The sequence below is a fragment of the Carettochelys insculpta genome, chromosome 12, assembly GCF_033958435.1.
Source record: "Carettochelys insculpta isolate YL-2023 chromosome 12, ASM3395843v1, whole genome shotgun sequence".
Taxonomy (NCBI): Eukaryota; Metazoa; Chordata; order Testudines; family Carettochelyidae; genus Carettochelys; species Carettochelys insculpta.
Genome location: NC_134148.1, coordinates 6,560,961 through 6,579,582, shown reverse-complemented (window position 1 = coordinate 6,579,582; position 18,622 = coordinate 6,560,961). Strand labels below are relative to the sequence as shown.

Here is an 18,622-nt window from a genome sequence, read left to right as displayed (position 1 = left end):
ACTCTGGGCTGCTATAGAGCCATGAAGCCATTTCAGTACAAGTTGGGGAAGGCCGCTACCCAGAGTCTATTCTTAACCGCTCCATTCCTAGCCTACAACCATCTCCCATCCCTTCAAGGCCCATTCACATTTCCAGAGCAGCACTGATGTCATCAAGTCAGGCCCTGACTTTTTCAATGGGAGTCACACCACTTAGGAGAGGGGGACAGGTGGCGAATGCTGGAGACAAGGACTGAGACCAGAGAGAGCAGAAGAAAATGCAGGAAAGAAGGCCGAGCTGGAGGCAAAAAATGGAAAGCGAGAGAAGGAGGAAGAGCTCAGGAGAGGAGGGACGGTGGGACACGAAAAGAGCAGAATTGGCGGCTCTCCTCATTTCTTTGCAAAGGGGAAAATGGCTGCGTCAACGCTATGAGATAAAATTGAACGTATTAACGTTGATTTTGTAACTCTGGAATTTATAAATTCGATTTTGACTATCCTCACCTTCCCACGAGAGCCTCACAAAGTTGACTTATGGCTGCCACACTCCATCGGCAAACATTGACTGTTGCAGCAGTGCATTGTGGGAACCTAGCCCACAGTTCCCTCATCCCCGTGGCATTCTGGGTATGCTCACTGGTCTTTGACATCATCATCTTCCCATACGGCATTTTCCTCATTCCCTTCCCATTTTTCCAGTTGGAAGGAAGGAAAATTAGGGCATCAACAAAGATGCCAAAGATAACAGAAGTCTCGTCTGTAACTGAATTATCAAGGATTTAATAAAAGTTAACAAGTGTGTGTCTTCTCAGCTGGCCATCCACTGACTGTCCCCTCACCCTTGATTGCATTCGATCCCTGAAAATAACAAGGGACAATCTGTATTCTCAGCTCGACCTCCACCCACTCTTCCCTGCATGAAGGGGTGCAAAGTTAGAAGAAAGAGGATAGAAAAGTCTCGGGAAAAATATTTTTGTCTTCCCTCTTCGCTACACACCTGACGAAGCGGGTCTTTGCCCATGAAAGCTGATGCTCCAAAATATCTGTTAGTCTGTAAGGTGCCACAGGACTTCTTCTTGTTTTTACACAGACATTGGCAACACGGGGGAAGGCAGTGAAATCTCATACACGGAAATAATAACAGAAACAGGAATCTCAACTGGCCTTCCACCCTGTGTCGTTGGTGGGGGTCAAAACATGAAGAAAGATAGGAAATGTTAGGAGAAAGATTTTATAACTGGAAAACCGAAGATTTTACCAAAAGCAGGAGGTGTCTGCAATGGGTAACAAGCCCCCAGAAATATCTTTTGTGGGGGGTCTGTGGTCTGCGCTCGCAGAGCCGATTGAAATGTTCCAAAGCCCCAGAATATCTTTGCTGCTGGGGGAGACTTCCCCCCAGTGGCAGAAAGGCCCCAGAATACTTTTGGTGGGAGGCCAGTTGAAGTAGTCCCCCCAGATATCTTAGCAGCTGGTGGGGGGACTTCTAGCAAAGAAACAAAGACTTTTTTCAGGCTCTCAGACAAACTTGAGCCCACAGCCACAGGCTTGCTGATCCTGCTTGGAAATTCACGGTCTCCCTGTTATCTAATTCCGGCTCCCCTGGAGAGCAGTGGCCAGAATGGAGCAGCGAGGGCCATTGTGGGTTGCCTACGGGACACCTCTGGAGACTAATAAATTCGCTTTTAAGACGTGACGCTTCCACACTAGCCTTGAATCCAACTTTTGAATTCGAGCTTGGTGCTACACCCAGCCGGTTCCGAAGCTATTATGCTATCGATATTAGTGCGCCCTCACGCGAGCTAATGGTGTTTACAGTGAAGACAGTCATGTGCTAATATCGAGCTAACTGCCTCAAATTTGAATTTATCTCGTAGCGTAGATGCAGCCACTGACAGAGGCTGATGGGCTGTCAGGGGGTCAGGACAAGTGGCCACGGAGTTTAGTATAATGTTTAGCACTTGTGCAGAAAGGTGCTATTACCAGGGCATTCCCCGCCTCAGAGAGCTCCACAGCCAAAGTCTGCCCTCTGGGATGACCTCCACGTGTGGAGGGGCCCTCTGCTCACCAAGATGCCCTCCGTCGTCCCAGTGACCACGATGACTGGACTCATACCACCCAGTGCCACTCCGGAGTCCCACAGAGCTCCCCAAACCAGGCCTGCGTCCTGGATACAATCCACCGCGATTGGAGGGAGGGAGATCTTGTCCTGAGGGAGACTTTGTCCCCTCCAGGACTCTCTGAAGCTGGAGTCCCCTGAACCAGCCCAGAGGAGTGCAAGGAACAGCTCCTAACTGCCTCTGTCAGTCACAAATTCACCTCAGGTTGTGCAGCACTGTGCAACCCTGGCCTGGATGAGGCACAGGCCTTCAGCCATGCCCTCCTCCTGGCTTATCGCAGCCTTTGGAGATAGGCCCAGGACTGGGGGAAGAGCAGAACAGATTTCTTTGACGGGGATGGCGGGAAGGAGAAAAGAACAACCCCTCTTTCCTGTCCATGTCCTTTGAGGAGGCGAATCGGTTCCACCCACCATAATTGGCCTATTTGTTCCATCTTTAATTAATGACAGAAAAAAGTAATCATTGAATTAAACTTCTAATTACTCCAGCTGAGTACCTGCAAAGTAAATGTAATTACTGTATGGACTGGGTCTCTCCCTGTCTGTTTCACTTGCTGCTGATAAAGATGGGGAAAGGCGAGTGGGACAAAAAACACCAGACAACAATGAGTCAGTGGAAGCCAAAAGGCTCCTAGCACCATCTAGCATTTTGCAAGCTTGTTTGTGGAAGAATCTCTGGCTGCTACCAGAAGAGCCTGGCATGGCTCTTGGGAGGAGGAATGTGACGTAATTGGAGATACACATCTCCTAGAACTGGAAGGGACCTTGGGAGGTCGTCTAGTCCAATTCCCTGCCCTCTTGGCAGTATCAAGCACCATCCCTGGTTGCCCCAATCCCTCAATCGCCACCTGAAGTATTGAGGTCACAACCCTGGGTTTAGCAGGCCAATGCTCAAACCACTGAGCTATCCCTCCCGCTAATATTTCCCCTTTCCTCAGTCCACCTCCTTCCCAGCTGAGAGTTCAAAACCCCCCTTGGCACTATCCTTAACCTAAGGGGAAGTTCACTGTGGGGGGAGAATCCCAGCTCCCCTCTGATCTTGCTTCGTGTCTCTGAAGCACGGCTGAGCTTTCTGGAGGAAGGGGACTGGCTAGCAGCTGGCTCAGGATTCGTCTGGAGGGCGGGGGCTGCGGCAGCCAATCCCCATCTTTCTGCAGCCAGATTGAGACAGGCTCTGTCATGAACTCGCTTTTTGGACATGGCACGCAGGCCCTGAACCTCCGCAGCACCCTCAGGATAGGAGTCAGGTGAGGTCCCTTTCCTTGTGTTAGCCAGCCGGAGTCATGCTCTGCAGCCATAAAATTAAAGTCTCTCCAACCCCTACTCCCTCACCGGACTGTCAGGCTCTAGATGGACTGAGATGCAGCTAATTCCCAGCAACTCAGAGCTAACTCAGGTTCCAGCTCTCACATTCCCTCAGGTGGTCCTCCTGCCAGGTGAGTGCGAGGGACATTCATCCAGTCAGTCAGTCAGTCCACACGTGCTCTTGCTTTGGCCAGCCTCCGCTGCCCTTTTAAAAGAAACAGCACATTCATCTCAAACCCAGGTTCCAAGCTGGTACATTTGATCCCACCGGGCTTGACCAGCTCTGGAAGCAAAGCTGAGGTTTAACAGGTCTCACATTCACGGCGGCTGGAATCAGCATGTTCAGCTTGGAGGAGGAGTCGGTGCTAAGGAAAGGGAGCTGTGCCTATCAAAGCAGCCGTAACCCGCTTATGGCACCCTGTCACGTTGTAGGAATAGTGAGACACCTGGTCAGCTTCGTCGCATTTTCAGCATGTGGCCGGGTGGGAGCACTGTCAGGGTTTTAGTACTCTGCACGGGGGGGACGAGCAGCACAGAGCAGCGACTCGTGGTTGGCTCCTCCCAAACAAGAGGGAGTGAAATCTGGACAGCATGTTCCCACATATATTTTGTTTATGCCACATTTCCAACCCTTTTCCTCTGTCACTTTGCTTCCGTTCTCCCCCGCCCCTCACCCCGACTTCTGAAATACACGAGTTAATACGAAAACGACGTTGTCATCGAAAGCGCAGGAGCAGGGTGATATCTGCCAAGCGCAATTTCATGGCACTGTATAAACTGCTTTGGGAAGCCCGGGAGTTGGCGTGTCAGTCTCCATGACCACGCAGGTGGTGAAAATGTCGACACGGTTCCATGTCAGGATGCAGGAGGCTGGGGTGAGGTGGGGAGGGGCAGGAGATCCATGAATAAATGATTCATGTTCTTCTCTGATTAAGCAGCCCTGGATATCCACCCAAGCAGATAGAGTGGTCAAAGATTCCAGTAGCTAAATGGGACATCACTTATGGACGACCCTGGAGCACGCCGTTGGGAGGAGGAGAGAGCGAAAGAGTTGCATGCCCTCAGCAAGGCACCTTTTAGCATGAGAGGCAGCAGTTCATTCTCGGTCTGGGCGAGGCAGCCTGTGCTGAGACCAGAGGGTTTCCTAACATCAACTCAAAGGCAGGGACATTCTGGCGTGAAGGAATTTCTCATTCCCATGACCTTAGCCTACCCTCTGACTCAGGCTCACTCTTCGGGGCTTTGTGCCCTAGGTTATGAATTGTTTGGCCTCCCTTCCCTGCATCAGCAAAGTAGACCCCACAGGTACGTCCCTCTCCTATTCCCTGAGACGTGCTTGTCTCTCTCTGTCCCTGATCTCTGCAGCTCTCTTCACTTCCTCAGACAGGATGTGGAACTTGTCTTCTGATAGCTGAACTCCCCATGCTACCAAGGATGGGGCCTCACTGCCATGAGCCTTCTGTCCAGACACGGGTGCTTGGTGCATTGGAACACCCCGTATCCCGTCACTGTACCCCCCCACCAAATAATGGCTGCCCATCCAGCCCCTGCATAGCCCCGCTCCTCTCTGATAGGGCATTGGATCACCCACCACCACTGGCTGCACGGGCTGGGGGCGCTGCTGGTTCTAACGCTCCCTCCACAGGCTGCAAGCCCACACTGGAAGGATCACAGCAGTTGCGCTGGCCAAGCCATTTTGCCACGGCTTCTCGAGGGATGAGCCTGTTTTGTCTCCGCCGGCAGCAATCTCGCCAGCCCTAATCCCATAAATTCCCAGTAGCAGGGTCACCGCCGTACGACTGTCTCAGCTTTGTCCCAGAGCGCGCCGGCCTGCTGTCAGAGCAGGGTGAGGTGATTGTGCAGAGATCAGCATCCTCCTGGGGCAGAAAAGGGAGGGTCACAGTGGCGGGATGAGCACGCAAAGGTCAGGCAGGAGGCAAGGTGCTGGTTAACACAATTAAGAAGCATTAGATCTGCTGAGATGGGGAGATAAGCCAGCCGTGGGCATGGTGGGACGGTCTGACTTTGGTAAAGGCTTGATGGCTGAGAGTTAAGCAGGCACGTGGGCTCCCCCTTATCTGCACTCCTCAGGCGTGAGCAAAGCCAGCCAATTCCTTCCACGTCCCGAAACCAGCAGAAGCAGGTGCCATTTTAACTGGAACAGGGCCAGCTGCCACTTAAGCCAGAGCTGAATGCGACTCCTAGAAACAGTGACCTTCCAGCAGCAAGAGCTCATGGGATGCCTCAGGTGCTAGTCTAGGCCAGGGCAGGGAGCATTGGGAGGGTGGTGGCATCATCTGCATCTGGCAGGGCATTGGGAGGCCATGGGCTGAGTGGTGAGATGCTGAGAGCCCTGTGCTGCTGCACTGTCCCGAGAGAGTCATGTTCGCAGAGCGGTTGGTTTCCCTTTTCCACAGCTCAGAGGTGGGCTGGAGAAAGGCGTCTCCTCAGCGGAAGGCAGCCCCCAGGACACGCACAAGGCAAATGCCAGATCAAATGGTTCTTCACTTGAATGCACTCCCTGGAACAGCCAACCTTCAGGGACGGTCAGACCACCGGATACCTGCCTGCATCTGCTCCATCCCTACAGGGTGATCCCAGCCTGCCACCTTGCACCTCAGGCTCCCCAGTACTGGGAACCCTGCCCGGCCACACATGGGGTGTGGGGACACCCTGTCAGTTCCTTTACTGTCTGCCGCCCTGGAGCTCCTTCCCGCCACACAAAGCTGCTGTCACAGACCTAGACTTGAGCTTCTTTGCCTCACCATCTAAATACAGCTTCCAGGAGCTCTCGCCCGCAGTCCCCTGTGTCACGGGTACAGCACACACTGCAACCTCAGGCTCTTTCTGAGATCTCTCTAAAAACAATCCATAGGATACGGCTCACAAGAGCTGACACCTTCCCACCCACTAGGCAAATAACCTCACAGTTTTCACTGTCATAACATTCCCAGCCGTCTACGTCGTATTTCTAATGACAAAACTCCCTCCTACCACCACAACCTGTTCGCTGAGCACGCCTGGCTCGCCCGCTCCCAGAAGGGATGCCTTCTAAGGAATCTGGCCGTCTTTCCTCTCCTGCTTGGTCTCCTTTCCTCGCAAGTCTGACACCCTGGACTGAAGGATACAAGAACACGAGGACAGCCAAAGGTCCATCTAGTCAACAGTCTGTCTTCTGCACCTGTGCCAGGTGCTTCACAGGGAATTAATGGAAACAGGGCAATTATTGAGAGAGCCAAACCCTGTCGTCCATTCCCAACTTCTGGCAGCCAGTGGTCTAGGGCACCCACGTGGCTTACCCTTACCACCCTGGCTAATAGCCACTGATAGACCCACCCCCCCGGCCTTTATCTAGTTCTTTTTTTGGAACCCATTTAAAGGTTGGTCTTCACACCCGCCCCCAGGAATGAGATCCACAGGTTGACTGAGCAGTGTGTGAAGCGCTTCCTTCAATTTGTTTTACACCTGCTGCCTTTTCATTTCATTGGCTGGTTCCTGTGTTGTGTGAACGGGTAAATAACACTTCCTTATTTACTGCTCCACACCAGTCATGGTTTTGTAGACATCTCTCAACTCCCCCTCCCTCCAAGTTCTCTCTTTTCTAAACTGTCTGTTTAATCACTCCTCATATGGAAGCTGCTCCATATCCCTCATCATTTTTGTTACCCGGCTCTGTACCTTTTCCAGGTCTACCATTCCTTTCCAAGCTATGGGCAGATCATGGATCTATATAATAGTACTATAAGATGTTTTCTATTTTATTTCTAGCTTAATAGTCCCTAACAGTGTTACCTTTTTTACTGCCACTGCACATGGAGCTGATGTTTTAGAGAACTACCACAATGATTCAAAGATCTCTTTCTTGAATGGTAACAACTGATTTTGACCTGTCACAGGGTTCAATCTCTTCTTGTGAGAGTTGGGTACATTGCAAGGGCCTGCTGGGGGTTGCACCTCTGGTCCCAAATCGTCCAGCAGATCCCAGGGGTCTATAAATAGGCCCCTTGTTCTTTCCATGATTTTAACCGGTTCGCATGGAAGATAAGTATTTCTTTCTCCTTATGTGGAGAATGGATCTCATAGCCCATGTCCCCTATTCATTGTGTGACCTCATAGGCTCCTTGTCACTTGGCCAAGTGCTGAGTAACAAGAACAAGACACGACTACTAGGCTGAGTGACTTTTTCCCAGGCTCCCTCATTCTAGTATCCAGCCTAGGTTTGTTGAGGCTGTTCCAAATTCTCTTGAGCAAACCTGGCCACTTGCTCCAGTTGTTCAAGCATTTGTACCCCATCCTGAATTACATTTTGGGATCAAGAAGGTTCCTCTTCCCATGTTTCCTTGAGATGGTCAAGTATTCCTCCAACCCGCTGGTCATAAAGCCCCTCAAATGAGGAAAACCCTGCTGAGGTCTGCAGTACCTCACATACTGCTCATGGCAGACAGGGCAGGAGTGGATCCCAACTGTGAATGCAACTGTTCACGAATTTTCTCAAGCCCTCGCAAAACAAAAGGTTGGGCCACAAAGGTTTTATGCCTCTGGTCAGACCTGGCCTCAAAGACGCAACCCCCCTGGTCTAAGAAGGCACATTCCATGACGTGAGCAATGCCCTGGCCCCCCGCAGTGAACAGATACCAGCCAACACAGAACAGAGTCCGGCTGACCCCGCTTCTGTGGCGCTTCTTGGGTGGGCCTCTGGAATGGAGTGGGGGCAGGCATGCATCAGGGCTGTTGCTGGACCCGGAGTGACTTCCCTTGTGGCTGGTTCTGCCCTCTTGGGCACCCTGTTTTCTACCAGGTTGAGATCTCCAAACCCTGGGCCTCCCAGCTAGCAAAGAATCCTTGGTAGTCTGCAAGCACTGGTGCACCAACCCCGCTCCCCAGCTGACAGCAAGAGCAGGTCTGATTGTTTCTTTGGGATTGCACCTGGAGTAAGATGCTACTCTGTGGATCAGCTCCTCAGCTCATGATCATTGCAGCCCCAGGAAAGTCAATGGAGCTACACCTATTTACACTCGCTGGGGCTCTGGCCCAGAGTGCCTCAGGGCCTCACAATTTGGTCCTCTGTTGGGCTGCTCCAGATTGTTCCAGTTCATTGGCAGATCAGCACCACACAGAAGCATCTCTTGCTCCTGAAGGAGACCCTCCCACACCAGAACAGACAGGGCTCAGGCCTGCCATGTGGGAGACTCTAGTTTATGTCCCTGCCCTGAAGACACAGAATCATAGAATAGTAGGACTGGAAGGGACCTCTAGAGGCCATCAAGTCCAGCCCCCTGTTCTCATGGCAGGACCAAGTACTGTCTAAACCATCCCTGACAGACATCTATCTAACCTGTTCTTAAATATCTCCAGCGATGTAGATTCCACAACATCCCTTGGCAATTTATTCCATTGCCTGACCACCCTGACAGTCAGGAACTTTTTCCTAATGTCCATCCTAAATCTCCCTTGCTGCAGTTTAAGCCCATTGCCTCTTGTTCTATCCTCAGAGGCCAAAAAGAACAAGTTTTCTCCCTCCTCCTTATGACACCCTTTTAGATACCTGAAAACCGCTAACATGTCACCCCTTAATCTTCTCTTTTCCAAACTCAACAAGCCCAGTTCTTTTAGCCTTTCTTCATAGATCACCTTCTCTAGACCTTTAATCATTCTTGTTTTGCTCTTTTCTGGACCTTCTCTAATTTCTCCACATCTTTCTTGAACTGCGGTGCCCAGAAGTGGACACAATACTCCAGCTGAGGCCTAACCAGCGCAGAGTAGAGCAGAAGAATGATTTCTCGTGTCTTGTTCACAACACACCTGTTAATGCCACACCTGTTAATGCCTCCCAGAATCATGCTGGCTTTTTTTGCAACAGCATCACACTGTTGACTCATATTTAGCTTGTGGTCCACTATAACTCCTAGATCCCTTTCTGCTGTAGTCATTCCTAGACAGTCTCTCCCCGTTCTGTATGTGTGAAACTGATTGCTCCTTCCCAAGTGGAGCACTTTGTATTTGTCCTCATTAAACTTCATCCTGTTTACCTCAGACCATTTCTCCAATTTATCCAGATCATTTTGAATTATGACCCTATCCTCCAAAGCAGTTGCAACCTCTTCCAGTTTGGTATCATCTGCAAACTTAATAAGCGTATTTTATATGCCAATATCTAAATAGTTGATGAAGATATTGAACTGAACCGGTCCTAACACAGACCCCTGCGGAACCCCACTTGTTATACTTTTCCAGCAGGATTGAGAACCATTAAGAACTACTCTCGGGGTAAGATTATCCAGCCAGTTATGCACCCAACTTATAGTAGCCTCATCTAAGTTGTATTTGCCTCGTTTATTGATAAGAATACCATGCGAGACCGCATCAAATGCTTTACTAAAGTCTAGGTATACCACATCCACCGCTTCTCCCCTATCCACAAGGCTCGTTACCCTGTCAAAGGAAGCTATCAGACTGGTTTGACATGATTTGTTCTTTACAAATCCATGCTGGCTGCTCCCTATCACCTTACCACCTTCCAAGTGCTTGCAGGTGATTTCTTTAATAACCTGCTCCATTATCTTCCCTGGCACAGAAGTTAAGCTGATCGGCCTGTAGTTTCCTGGGTTATTCTTATTCTCCTTTTTATAGATGGGCACTATACTTGCCCTTTTCCAGTCTTCTGGAATCTCTCCTGTCTCCCATGATTTTCCAAAAATGATAGCTAGGGGCTCAGATACCTCCTCTATCAGCTCATTGAGTATTCTAGGATGCATTTCATCAGGCTCTGGTGACTTGCAGACATTTAATTTTTCTAAGTGATTTTTAACTTGTTCTTTTTTTATATCAATTTCTAACCCTACCCCTTTCCCACTAGTGTTCATTATGTTGGGCATTCCTTCATCAGACTTCTCAGTGAAGACCAAAACAAAGAAGTCATTAAGCATCTCTGCCATTTCCAAGTTCCCTGTTACTGTTTCTCCCTCCTCACTGAGCAATGGCCCTACCCTGTCCCTGGTCTTCCTCTTGTTTCTAATGTATTTATAAAAAGCCTTCTTGTTTCCCTTTGTGCCTGGAGCTAGTCAGCTCATTAGCCTGTAGCTAGTTTGAGCTAATAGGAGCCTTTCTTATCTTGCTCCTGCATTCTTGTGTTGTTTGCCTATATTCATCCTTTGTAATTTGTCCTTGTTTCCATTTTTAATATGATTCCTTTTTTATTTTGAGATCATGCAAGATCTCCTGGTTAAGCCAAGGTGGACTTTTGCCATATTTTCTATCTTTCCCACGCAGCGGGATAGCTTGCTTTTGGGCTCTTAATAATGTCCCTTTGAAAAACTGCCAACTTTCCTCAGCTGTTTTTCCCCTCAGTTATGCTTCCCATGGGACCTTACCTACCAGCTCTCTGAGTTTACCAAAATCTGCCCTCCTGAAATCCATCATCTCTATTTTGCTGTTTTCCCATCTACCCTTCCTTAGAATTGTGAACGCTCTGATTTCATGATCACTTTCACCCAAGCTGCCTTCCACTTTCTGTACTATGACTATATTGGGCCCAGAAAAGCCTCCCCTCCTCCTTCCCCCACACGCGTTCAGCCCTGGCTGCAGTAACTGTCTAGGAGTGCCAGGCTGGCTGCCTAACTCAGTCACATGCCACCTGGTCTCTCTCATTCACCAGGCACACTGTGACACAGCCTGAGGAGTCAGTGTGGATCCCCTACACCTCACCCAGGTCACCTCCCTCCCTCACAGCTGCCTTGGGGTTTCCTCTGTCCCCAGAGCTGGGACCTCAAGGATCCTGCCTTAATCCTCCCCAGTGCCTCTCCCCAAGCTGCTCCTGGACATATCCACAAGGAACTGGAGTGCATCCTCTGGCTCAGACTCAAGGGTTAGGACTGGCCTCCTGCGATCAGTCCTGCTTCTGGGAGGCATTCTGGGGGTCTGGCTCTCAGAACAGCTTTCACGCCTTGCAGGCCGCCTTGTCCAGAAGCTTGGCCATTCCTTCCATTGAAGCACATGGAACTCTATCGCCAAAGGGTACAAAAAACGAGAAAAAAATTGGGACTTACCGTCTTGACAGACCTTCACGGCCTTGCCATGCGACTTCGGGCAATCTCCCAGGTGGGGAAGAAAATGGCTTAGAAGTTTCCCGCTGGAATGATGGGACTACCCTGGCCGAGCTAAGGTGTCATGAGATCCTGCTCCCGGCTCTGCAGTGTCTGTGGCAACTCATCCAGTTCTGGACATCCTCCCCTGCAAAACAGGAAGACAGCACTGAAAGTGGGAACAGGTGCTGAAAGGAGAAGAGATAAAAGAGGAGTGAGAGAATTAAAACCGAGAAGATGGGGGTTATGTGGAAACTCAATCCCGCTCTGCTCCCTTGGGTCAAAGGCTCAGGTTCTGGCTAGCGTTAGGGAAATCTGGGGTTTAAATCTGTTCAAACACACGGAGGAAACCATTACTTTGATAACCGGAGACAGGAATGCTGAAAGGGACCCAAAAACCACCTGGAATCCATCACCCTTGCCAAGGTAGCGTTTTGCCAGCGCATTTACGCTAATTGGCTTCATCTCCAGCAGTGCCCCACAGACACTGGCAGAAAGCTGGGCGTCCCCCAGGGGCTTAGCGCTGGTGTGAAACCCACACCCCCCGGAAGTTGCAGAAGCAAGTTTAAAAGGCAGGACTTAATAAACACCTCTCTCTCTCTCGGCTGTGGTTGTAACATCACATTCAGCCCAGCGCAAAACCAGGAGCACTGGCAGCTGGGGTTGCATGGGGCCTGCAGCTCCTCCTGGGAACACCTGAATTTCAGTAATTAAAAACAATTGTCTGCTGCTTCACTGACTCCTGCCATCCACATGCTCACCTGAAATACATGCCTAGAGGGTGCAGGAAACCATCGCCACTGGCTGTTTCAAATCTAGCCTTGTCCAGTCTGGGACGGACATTTTAGTGCTGGGGAGCTTGGGGTAGAGCCCTGTGTGTGTCCTCTCCCAGAGCATGGAGGGGGACGCTGTCTCCTAGCATCCCAAGACGTTGGCCCCAACAGGGACAAGGACATGAGCCACCTCCGCGCAGGCCGGGGAGTGAACGGCACCACCCAAAAGGACTCTGCAGATTGCATCTCCACCCTAGGCTCTGTGGGGGAAACTGGTATAATCCCCCACAGGGCTGCAAACAGGGTAAGGCAGCTCTGCTCCTCATCTTCCCTATCTGGAATGGCATCTTAATGATACGAGTCAAGCCTGCTCCACTCCGCACTGATTAGGCCTCAGCTGGAGTATTCTATCCAGTCCTGGGTCTCACATTTTAGGTAAGATGTGGAGCAACTGGAGAGGGTCCAGAGAGGAGCAACTAAAATGATTAAAGGTCCAGAAATATGACCTATGAAGGAAGATTAAAAGATTTGGGTTTGGTTAGTTTAGAAAAGAGAAGGCCGAGAGGTGATGTGATGTCAGCCTTCAAGTACCTAAAAGGGTGTTAGAAGGAGGAGGGAGAAAAAGTATTTTCCTTAGCCTCTGACGATAGGACCAGAAGCAATGGACTTAAATTGCAGCCAGGGAGATTTAGGCTGGACATGTGGAAACAGTTCCTGTCAGGGTGGTTAAACACTGGAATAAATTGCCTAGAGTGGTTGTAGAATCGCCATCAGTGGAGATAAGTGTCAGAGGGGTCACCGTGTTAGTCTGTATCTTAGAGAACAACAAGAAGATCTTGTGGCACCTTATAGACTAACACACAGATTAAATATCTGTTAGTCTATAAGGTGCCGCGGGACTTCTTGTTGTCATCACTGGAGATGTTTAAGAACGGGTTGGATAAACCTCCAACAGGGATGGCAGACAGTTCTTGGTCCTGCCGTGAGGGCAGGGAACTGGACTTGACGACCCCTCGAGGTGCCTTCCAGCTCTAGTGTTCTGTGATTCTATCCTCTGTGAATTCCCATCATCTAGTGACCCAGGGAAGGTCTCTCTCAGTTGCTGTGGTGCTTGGAAATAGGAGTCCACTGGCTGCAACCCAAAGGAGACATGCAGGCAGGATCCAGGGCTTTCCAAGTCCTTTTTCATTTTCACAGCAAAGGGCTTCCTGCTCCTGGCCTTTCCCGCTCAGGGGACATTGAAGCACATGTTCATATACAGCGTGTGGCAGTAGTATAGGCTCGTTAGGAGTGAAAGATGTGACCAGAGAGATCAAGTAGGCCGGAGAAGAGCCTCCCCTGGTAAGAAGCAGAAGCCCCATTGCTTGCATCTCTCATAGCGCCATTGCACAAAGCATGACAGGAAACAGTCTGGAAGGGAACAAGCAGGATGGCCTGGATACTAGGAGGTTGCTTCCATCTTCAGTGTCTGTGTAGCATTCCAAGCACGGGAGGTTGGGGGAAGCCCACTCACGTCGCTGAAAGGAACCCAGGTGACTCGCCATGTTCCAAGCACCCGTGGGCAGCTGCTTGGTGTGGCAGCTGGAGTTTGGAGACTGGGTTCTGATCGTGTCTCTGGGGACTGTTAGCTGCTCTCCCTGCTTATGGAGAACATTTCATTGCTCTGCCTCGGTGCCAGCTCAGGATAATGAGACTCACCCACTTCTGTGAGGCATTTCTGGGCTGAAAGAACAAGGTCTAATGACAGTGACAGGAGACCTCTGGGTGCAAAGGACGTACGTGAGCAGGGGAGGGGGCAAATCCTTGAGAGGGAGACGCAGTAAAATGACCAGCACTAAATGCAGCACTTTTCTCTTCAAAGGTATTGTCCGCACATTAATTGAGTCACGGATGCCCCCAGGACACCCCTAATGGCGATACTCTCCTCTGCATCTGCAGGGAACGCGAGGCAGAGAGGAAGTTCTGTGATTTGCACAAGGTCACAGACAGACCCAGTGTTAGAGCCAGGACCCGCATTTATGAGTGTCTGGTGCTGAGCCACCTGCTCAGTCTGCATGATAACTCCTCTGTCTCTCTCTCTGCAGTGGTGACTTTACATGCGTCACCCTCCTCTCATGGTGCACAGGTCCAGTCAGGGTGTGTTTGCCAATGGCCAGGGTGAAAATTTACACGCCAAGTCCGGCAAATGTGCTGCAAGCAGCAAAGGGCTCTTGTAGTGAGCCAAGCTCACTATTTCCCATCCACGAGGAGGTGTTTCTTCAGTACTGAACCACAGATACCGGGTTCCTCACGGAGAGCTGCGCGAACCTGTCCTGGAGTAAACACTCGGCCAGTCAAAGCTCACCTGGTCTCACATTCCATCAAAAACTTGACTTGAGCCCCAGGAGGCAGGGTGGTGGAGCAGATAGAGGCACTCACATGGAGGTCTGGGTTTCATTCCTGGCTCTGCCGCTGCCCAGCGGGATGGCTAGTGGAACAGATGGGCTAAAAGTGTTAATGTCACCTAGTTGCTGTCCAACTGTAAACAGTGCGAAGTAATGTTCAGATGCTGGTCTACAGAGATCTCAGCCAGGTTAAGCCCATGGCAAACACAACAGTAAAAGTCCTTTTGACCTTTTATTAAAGATGCAGAATAGAAGGGAAAAAAACTCGTCAAAGCATTTGCAACACAAAGGATTAAGTGAGGCTTTCATTCTAACAGGACCATTTGTTCCCTTTCCCTTTAGCTGAAGAGACTCTTTTGATGCCTCATTCAAATGCCTCATTTGAAGATGCTCGCTGGCACCAAAGATGGCAATGACTGTCCTTTGTGGGAAAGAGAAGGTGTTAGTTAAGGCCAGCTGCAGCTCTTCTTGTTAAAGTCTGATTCCATGTTACCCCAGGCGGAGCTCGGGATTCAGCTGGATCCAGTCGAGGGGTGGGTGTTGCTATCTGGGCCCTTCTCTCTGGCCGGTCAGGTCAAGCCTGATCTCAGGATCAGAATGACAAAGGTCTGGCCTCCCAGGGGATGGTGGAGGTATCAGCCATGATAGGGACACTCACTGTGGTAGCCAGTTCTGCCCCCCAGTCCCACAAAGGGAGTGGTGGGTGGAATAGCCCACCCCCTCGTTGTTTTATCCACCCACCAGGCCTAGTTTCCAACACTCCAGTTTTGGTTCACTGATCTAGTCCAACACTTCTTCTGTTTCCTACACATGAACATAACAGAACCCTTCAGTTACATCAGGAAACCTTTTTGTTTGGACTAACTCAGCCTTTTTCCCCTACTAGTTTTCATAACAACTTAAGAATTTACACTGGCTTTTTACAGCTGAACTCATAATCAGTGTAAACCTTTAAGCCCATTTATCACAACAGGCCTGGTTGGGCCTCTAGGGGGTTCCTGTAATCTACCCAACAAGAAATGTGTTGAGAGGTTTGCACAAATCTGGGAGGAGTTTTGAGGAAACAGGCAATTTACGGTTCAAAATGGAGGAAACTGGTTGCCAGGTTTCAGAGATAGCTCAGGAGAAGCTTGGCCACTGGGACTGTGTTCTCTGAATGTGGGGTTTACTGAAACCTCAGCTTCAAAGTAAACCTTGGGGGGAATGAATGAAAAGCCTTCCGTCCTGTCCCAGCGCGTCATGCAGGGTGGTGACTGCATGCTCCCACCTTCCACTGGGGAGGTGCTGGTAACCCCACTGCAGGTTGGCAGCAGCCATTCCTATACCCAAACAGTACTGGGATCCTTTGGGAGGAAAAGGTGCTATTGGAATGCCAGATCTGCTTGTTAGACATCTGTTAATGGGGTGGGTGCAGCAGACATTCGATTCATGGGTCCAAAGCTTGCAGACAATTGAGGCAGCACTGGAACACAAGTTAGAGATGAGCAAACTCGTTCAGGGAAAATTGGGTCCCCTTTCTAAAGTATGTTCTAGTTTCCAGTCAAATGGGCTTGATACCGAGCCCGTTGGGTGCAGCCCTCTGGCCTGTGTTATGTAGGGGATGAGACTGAATGATCATTGTGGTCTTTTGGTGTCTGAACATCTATGAAAGTAGGAACCAAGCTGAGAAACTTAGACCCAAAACTTTCCTCAAGCCCAGAACTGCTGAACTTTTCTTCTTGTCCATTTCATTTTCACTCCTCTCCTGGCTCCCATCAAGACACAGAAATGCTGAAATCCAATGCACGTTGTAATACTTCTACCCCAGCTAGAAACCAAGAAGTACCAGAAATGGTGTGACAAGCTCTGTTCTTGTTAGAGCCCCAGCCTGATTTCATGACCAAAGAGGATTAGATAAAGCTGAGGATAAACCTCGGAACTGAACCAAGCACACTGATGTTCAGCCAGAGCTACTGTATGGGTAACAGAGAGGTAGATTCAGAAGTGCGGAGAGAGGCCATGACTGGCGAAAGCTATGCTTGCAACTGGGTCTTGCAAAGGTGCAGAATTTTTTTAGGCCTTGGGTAAAACACTGCACTTCCATAAGGGCAGGAGAGGCCCTTGGCTGTCTGCGGCAAGGAGTCTATCAGGTCAACCCACATGCAGTCAGAGGCGGGTCTTGACCCAAACTCAAACCACCTGCGAAGTTCAGCGGGGTGGGGTCAGAAGTCACACCTACCTTTCCCTAAGGCATTGAGCTGGCAGCCATCAATCTGAAGGAGAGGAGATAGAAAACCGAAGCAGTAAGGGAACAGAAAAACGCTCGTGCGGCAAAGCGAAGTGGCTGCCCATCCTGGAAGAGACACTGTAGGTTCAAATACGGCTCAGATCACAAGTGGAACAACCGGGGAGATCTCAGCACTATTCCAATCACCGTCCCATACGGAAAAGAAATGAATGGCTGTTGTTTGTATTATGGTAGACCCAACTGAACTTGGGGTCTTTGTGTCTGGGGCGTGCTCCAATGACAGTCGCTGCCCTCAAAACCTTACAGTACACTCATCCCTCGCTGTACGAGCACAGTTGGTTCCTAAGTTTTTGCTCGTAGGTGAAAACTCGTAGGGACACTAAATTCCCATTAAAATACGTGTAAAAGTCTCTGATTGGTTCCAAGTGCTGGGAGGGGCAGCAGGTGGTGCTGCTTTTGAAAGGGAAGTGAGCCTGGGGTTGTGGGGGTTTAAAGGCTGGGGGCAGTTTGGGGCCATGAGCGGGAGTGGGGTGTTCAGGTGGACGAGGTGGTGGTTTGTTCCTCCTGGTTGCAGCAGAGGTACTTGGCGGGGGTGTGGGGGACTGGGGGCGGGTGTTGGGAGCAGGCTGGGAGAATGTTGGGACTGGGTGGGTGGGGGTTGCGGGTCTCCCCACTCCCCAGCCAGGGACCCCACAGCTGACACGGAGTCAGCAGTGGGGCTGCTGGCCTCGCAGCCCCTGCCAGCAGCTGGCTCATATTAGCGGGGGAAGTTCATTCGTCTAGTAAACATTGGTAGGTATGTGTCTCCCTCGTTTTAATGAGTACTCGTAAGTAAAGTACTCATTAAATGAGGGATGACTATATAAGCGGACAGCTGGTGGGAGGGGAAACTGAGGCAGCAAGGCCTTGTCTACTGTCACATAGCCAGCCAATGGCAGAGCTGGGAAAAGAACGCAGCTGGCTATCCACTGGACCGTGCACGCCTGGGGGGAAGTTCAAGCTAGTTATGGGCTGGTGGCTACAGATCAGGAGGAGCGAGCTGCCTATCAGTGCATCAGGAGAGCTCAGGACTGGAATAATAGAGGTGCTGCTGCAGGTCAGGGCATACCAGCAGCGCTGTATCAAGTCCTGAGACTATGACAGGCCTAGCAGGGGAGTAGCAGGCTGTGATGTCAGGGCAGCTGCATGGGAGATGCTTGACACCTGCCCCTTGCTGGAGCTGCCTCCATGAGATTGGTCCCTCGTGTTTGCGAGCAGATTTAATGTGGAGGATTTACGGGTTTTGGAAAAATGCCCTGGGGAATAACAAGGCTTTCTTGTGCCTGCCAGTCGAATGGATAAATCTATCCACTGGGCATAAATTGTTTAAGCAAAAATCCCCCTCCCTTGAATATTTTGGAAGAAAAACAGTAAAAAATCCGCCTCTGTCCTCCCGTCAAGGTCAAAGCTGCTATTCTCGTTCGTGGAGGAGGAAAGTCCTTTTACAGGCAAGTTTAGCCAAAGGAAACTAAACATTTGGGACCTGGAGTACATTACTGCCTTGCCTGATCTGTCTACTTAGATTAGGCTAAATAACTCCGTTTAATGGGGAATTATCGTTTTAAAAGGCAAATTATAGCAGGCTCCCCGCACTGTGGCAGAGAGGAAATGTCTGTACTGTGAGGAATAGCCCGTTGCTCCAGCGGCAGGCTTGAGGTGAGGAAAGGAAGCATGCCCAGATTAGCTGCCACCGCAGCACAGCGCCCGCTAATGCCACG

General features: G+C 50.3%; 1 protein-coding gene across 2 annotated transcripts in view; it reads right to left on the bottom strand.

Annotated features, from left to right (window-relative positions):
* LINGO1 (leucine rich repeat and Ig domain containing 1) overlaps positions 1-18,622 on the bottom strand; it is a 541,157-nt gene that overhangs the window by 190,545 nt on the left and 331,990 nt on the right. For both annotated transcript variants that reach the window (XM_075006532.1, XM_075006534.1), the window contains exon 4: positions 11,446-11,629. The gene's annotated coding sequence lies outside the window, so the exon portion shown is untranslated. The remainder of the gene's footprint in view (positions 1-11,445; positions 11,630-18,622) is intronic.